Raw genomic sequence first — 6,268 nt, forward strand, 5'->3', positions numbered from 1 at the left:
TAAGCCTACAATTTGTGTTGGACCTGCATTCATAGATATACTGGACTACGTGAAAACTACAGGCCACAAATTAAACATGTCTGATGAGTGTACTCAGAAGACAGAGCAGTCTGGCCATATACCTGGATACTTACAGAAGTAGAAGAGTTTAGGTTTTGATACTTGTGAACAAAAGATAGAAATGAGAAGAAGCCCTGGTGTTAGCCTTAATATCCTTGAGAATAAAAACATTGAACTTTAGAGTACTTTCAGCTCAATTATTTTCCAATTATTTTTAGGAGTCGGTATTCAGCTGAAGTGATGGAATCTTCTTGACCCTGTACTGGACAATTGTTTACCAGAGTGCTCTTCAATTTAGTAGCTCTAAATTTTCTGTGTTCCAGGGTTCTCTGCTGATCACACTGCTTCTTTTTCTTTCTTTTTCTTTCCTCCCTCCCTTCCTTCCTTCCTTCCTTCCTTTATTCCTTCCTTTTTTTGCATGCACACATGTGTATGTATATGTTTATAATTCTGGTATCTCCTAAATTTCTTTTTATTTTATTTTTGAGAGTATAATATAATTACATCATTTCTCATTTCCCCCCTTTCTTTCAAACACTCCCATACACCTCTTCTTTTTTTAAAATTTGTGGCTTCATTTTTTTATTAATTGCTGTTACATACATATATGTATACGTATTCCTAAATATAAACTTCTCCCGCTGAGCTTTGAAGTCTATGGGTTGTATGTTTTTTTTCACACTCCCGAGTATCTCTAGATTGTTCTCTCTGGAGTGACTAAGGTTTTAGCTGAAATATCACTCACATACACTAGGAGTGTGGAAAGCAATGACAACACCTTTAAAATCTCCTAAATACCTTGCTTAAGGGCTATACTTCAGCGTTCTTAGGCTCAAGTATATGACTCCAGAAGGTGAACTACCTGTTGACCTCAGAGTTATCAATGCCTGATGTTCTTCCCAATTGGGGAGATCAGGTCTTGACCACTAACATCAGGATTCTGCATTTCACTGCCTGAGCTGAGACTCATATTCTTTCTTTTCCAACTTTTTGGTATCATGCCTTCCTTCTCTCCACTACCAAATCCCTGGGCGTTTATCACACTAAATAGCCAGGTGATGAACAGCTGTCTTGTTTTGTTCTCAGAAACATAGTGTAGTTAAGTTTTAAAACATAAGATGCTTCTCAATGTCTTTAAAGTCTTATAGAGTAAGAAAATAGTATTTTCTTGTTGTTGACCCATCCACTAGAGGAATCACAGTTTCACTAAAACCTGCAACTGGATTAAAAGCTCTTTCTGGTTTCTAGCCATAAATAAGGGTCACGGAGTCTACAATGGGTGAACCTAAAGAAGCTAAGTAAGAAGGTGAACCCAAGGAAAAACATATAGGTATCCTCTTGGCTAAGGGAAGTAGACCAAATTGCTGGGGAGAAAATTGGGATCTTGGGGGTGGGGTGGGATGGGGGTAAGGGGAGATGGGGAGAGAAAAGGTAGAAGGGAAGGAGGGGGGACTTGGGGAAACAGGAGGATTGGGATAAAGGAAGGGTGGATAGGGGAGCACGGAACCACAATTCTTAGTTAAGGGAGCCACTTTAGGGTGGGCAAGAGACTTGACCCTAGAGGGGCTCCCAAGCGCCCAAGATGAGGTTCCCAGTTAGTTCCTTGGGAAGCTGAGGATTGGGAACCTGAAATGACCCTATCCTAGAGCAATACTGACGAATATCTTGCATATCATCATAGAACCTTCATCTGGTGATGGATAGAGATAGAGACAGAGACCCACACTGGAGCACTGGATTGAGCTCCCAAGGTCCCAATGAGGAGCAGAAGGAGGGAGAACATGAGCAAAGAAGTCGGGACCATGAGGGGTGCACCCACCCACTGAGACAGTGGAGCTGATCTACTGGGAGCGCACCAAGGCCAGCTGGACTGTGACCGAAAAAGCATGGGATAAAACCGGACTCTCTGAACAAGGCGAACAATGAGGGCTGATGAGACGCCAAGGACAATGGCACGTGGTTTTGATCCTACTTAATGTGCTGGCTTTGTGGGAGCCTAGCCAGTTTGGATGTTCACCTTCCTAGACATGGACGGAGAGGGGAGGACCTAGGACTTACCACAGGGCAGGGAACCCGGACTGCTCTGTGGACTGGAGAGGGAGGGGGAGAGGAGTGGGGGGGAGGGGGAGAAGGGTGGGAGGAGGGGGAGAAGGGTTGGAGGAGGGGGAGGGAAATGGGAGGCTGGGAGGAGGTGGAAACTTGTTTTTTGTTTATGTTTTTTTTTCTCCTTTTCTCAATAAAAAAAAAATTAAAAAAAAAAAAAGCTCTTTCTGAGCTGGTCCTGAGGCTAGGACTGACATCCAAGGTATGTTTTCTGGCATACATTTGGATGAGGTCCTTTGTCTTTCCCTGAAATGGGTAGCAATGAAGCTATGACTGTGTTCAGTTTGGTTTAGTTTTGGTGCCTTTCTTAAGTTTCTTCACACTTTTCAGCTGTTCTATACTATTAATTGTCTTGTTGCTGTAACACATCATTCAATAAAGCAACTTATAAAATAAGCAGTTCATTTTTGGCTTAAAGTTCCAGGGAATATTGTTCATTATGACAGGGAAGGCATAACAATGGAAAAGGTGTTTAGTCACATTGAATCCACAAGCAGGAAACAATGTATGATGAATGTTTGTGCTCAGATTTTTTTCCCTTTCATTCAGGGATTCCAGTCCATTGAATTAATGCAACTCACAATGGGCAGGCAGGTCTACCCACTTCAACTAATTTAATCTAAATAACCACAGCAAGTCATGCCAAAAGGCTCATCTCCCAAGCGATTCTAGATCTTAGCAAGTTGACAAGTGAGATTAACAATCAGAGCCTCACTAAGTTGTTCAAACTCACTTTGTACACATTCTGTAGAACTATGAGTTCTATGATCCTGTAGGATCCTTATGCACAGCTTCTTGAAGAACTGAAATATAGATCTACACAACTAGGTCAGTTTGTTTTGAGCTATTACGTTCATTTGTAACTCACATCTTCGTAATGGGTTTAAAATGATTTGAATACCAGATTTTCAATATCCTACAATTTCTCCTTGGATTCTTCTCCATGTTTCTGCTTTATCTTTATGAATTTACTATGCCTATCATTGTTTTTATTTTTCATTGTATAAAATACATACATGTGTGTTATTTTTAATAGGGCATGTAGAGTTTTTGAACAATACGTGTTTATTTTTGATTGGAGATCAGTTTAATCTTCTAGTATTCTAGTTCCTTTAACAAATACTACATTTATTCTATGTCATTAATACACCACACTTGTGTCGTCAGGAAGAGATAAACAACAACCAAAAAGTTCTTCCTTTTCTCTTGAAGAGTAATTTAATGTTTTTTGAAAGAGCCTTACAGTGAATAACTCTGATTGATTTTTAATTTTTATTTAATAACTTTTAAATAGTTCCGAAAATGAAATACCATCCAAATATCCTTATTATTTAATCTTAGAAATAACTAGTTTTGAATAACATTATTAGTGGTAGGAAGATGTTTTATCCCTAATGAATAGCTCAGAAAAAGTCATGAAAAATTTCTATTAAAGCTTTATTTTCTCCTCTGAAGAATGTCCTTTATGCTTCTGTGAAGGTTAAGAAGACAACAGAATTTAGAACTGAATAGGCCCAAGTAAGCTTTGTCATTTGAAAGTGGCTTAGGTTTTCTGGCCCTTAGTTTCCTTTATAGAAAATAAAAGTAGCAGAAACCTCTGTAACTGGTGAGGAGAATTATGCAGACCTTCAGAAATAAATCCTCCGCAGAGCCAATAAGGAGGAACCTGGTAAATGGTTAATGCCATTATCTGTGGCGCTATAGATTCTTAGTCACATTTTATGTACTCTGGCCATCATTTCCTAAGTGATTTTCTTGCTGCAGTCAACGGCTGTTACAGAGGTTGTCCCGTTTTCATTATTTCTAGTTTCTATACAAATTTATTGTATTATTTACTTCTTTTGCTCTTATATTGTATTTTAGCATCTATCTATCTATCTATCTATCTATCTATCTATCTATCTTTGTTTATTCCTTCCTACAATGTGAAAATTTGCATTTGGCCAACAGGGGATCCCTGTGACTGTTTTCTAGAATAGTGAATAATGTGGCATAGATTTAAAATAAATATTCCTAGTCAACATATCTTGCCAGTAGCTGAGCCCAGGCTCCATAGTGACTACATTTCTCTATGCAGGTGTTTTCCCCAAATATACAACATCTGTGGTTTGGCAACAAATTCTAATCCATGTTAACGGTTGTGATATATCTTAAACGGTATACCACAAATGTGAATTTTAGTTATTTCTCAACTATAAACATTGTAAAACTATTCCTTGAAGACAGAAACAATCCATAGGTGATTGTAGAAACATTGTTTTTAGCTATAGTGCTACTGTCAAAGGTAAAAGCAGGTTTGACTTTAATAATATTATATTTGGGAAAGACACAGTGAAGTCAGAAATCCCACTAAGTTATGACCTAGATTTGGCTCTCTTAGTAAATAGATGGATTTATGGAACTTGTTCTACACTAATCTAGTCATCTGACATGTTAGACAAGGGAACCAAGTCCAATAGAAATGAAAAATGCCTACTCCACAGAGTGGCTATGGGGGTTTAGTTGAGTATAATGAATGAAGAAGGTGTAGAACAAGGTCTAGTCCACCCAAGTCAGAAAAAAATGTCTCTTCTTCAGATGATTGCGAAAGTGATTGAAAGAGCATCCTTTCATAGGGTAAGCACAGTTCCTACAGCCACCATCAGCAAGACTGATGACAGTTTTTGGGTCTTCAGAGGAAGCCTACTTCCATCTAGATTCCTCACCTCCATCAGTGGAAGGCAGGTGTGAGAACTTGAACAGTGCTGGCTCTGGAAAGATTCCCAAAGGATACAGTGAATCTCTTTCCCAGTACTCATAACTTCACTACAATTCCATTAATTTTATGTATCAGCAATTCCTTTATAACTGTCTCAAAAAAGAAAACTAAGAATGGTTTGGACTCATAAATAGATTGTAAGATTTAATGAGCAGTTACAATTTTTATCTGTGGTTAGACTTGGTGACTAAGTAAGTAGTATAATAGTAGTTTTATTTGAAGTAAAAATTTAAATTAATTAGAATATTTTTGGCTTTATTAAAAAACCAAATATTTTAGAAGAATGTGTCTTATTTCAATGTAGACTTCACTCAACATTTTTATTAATATCATTATTACTATTATTTATTTTTTTGAGACAGGATTTCTCTGTGTTGCTTTGGAGCCTGTTCTGGAACTAGCTCTTGCAGACCAGGCTGACCTCTATCTCACAGAAATCCACTTGCCTCTGCCTCCCAAGTGCTGGGATTAAAGGTGTATGCCACCACTGCCTGGACAGTTTTATTATTCTTTAAGAGAATAACTAAACATCCCCGTCTCATTTTTATACCATAAATGTAGGAAGGAAGGAGTTTAGTTCATAGTAGGTACCCCATAAGTGTTACATGGCTACTTTCAGAGTTTATTTCCCATCAATATTGAATTTTAATAAATTTTGTATTCTTTAGAGGATGTGTCTAGATTATTCCTGTCTTAGTCAATATTCTATTACTCTGAAGAAACAGCATGACTGGGACAACTCTTATGAAAGAAAACATTTAATTGGGGCTGGCTTAGAGTTTCAGAGGTTTAGTCCATTATTGTAATGAAAGGAGGGAAGTATGGTTGGCAGACATGTTGCTCAAGAGGTAGCTGAGAGTTCTATATCTGGATTTACATGTAGCAGGAAGATAGAGAGAGTGACTGGGCCTGGCTTGGGCTTCTGAAACTCCAAAGCCCACCCACAGTAACACACTTCCTCCAACTAGGCCATACCTACTCCAACAATGGCATGCACCTCCAATGAAGTCATGCCTCCTATTCTCTCTCAAGTAGCATCACTCCCTAATGACCAAAAATTCATATGGGAGCCATTCTTCTTCGAACCACCGCACTTCCTATCAGGCCACCATAAGAAAGCATGGTATTTATTACCTAATAAAATTGTGGAGTATTGGAGTCATAATGCAATAGGATTTTAGAACATGGATTCTCTCTGATGTCTGTTTGCATTTTCTACTTTATAATGTAGTCCAAGAGATTTTGTCAAGATTGTTTACAGTTACTAATTACTCCTTCCTTCCTTTCTTCCTACCTTCCTACCTTCCTTCCTTTCTTATTTTCTTTCTCTCCCACCTCTCTCTTTTA

This window comes from Microtus oregoni, unplaced genomic scaffold (assembly GCF_018167655.1).
Source record: "Microtus oregoni isolate MIOR12 unplaced genomic scaffold, Mior012 000000F_ref0000247, whole genome shotgun sequence".
Classification (NCBI taxonomy): domain Eukaryota; kingdom Metazoa; phylum Chordata; class Mammalia; order Rodentia; family Cricetidae; genus Microtus; species Microtus oregoni.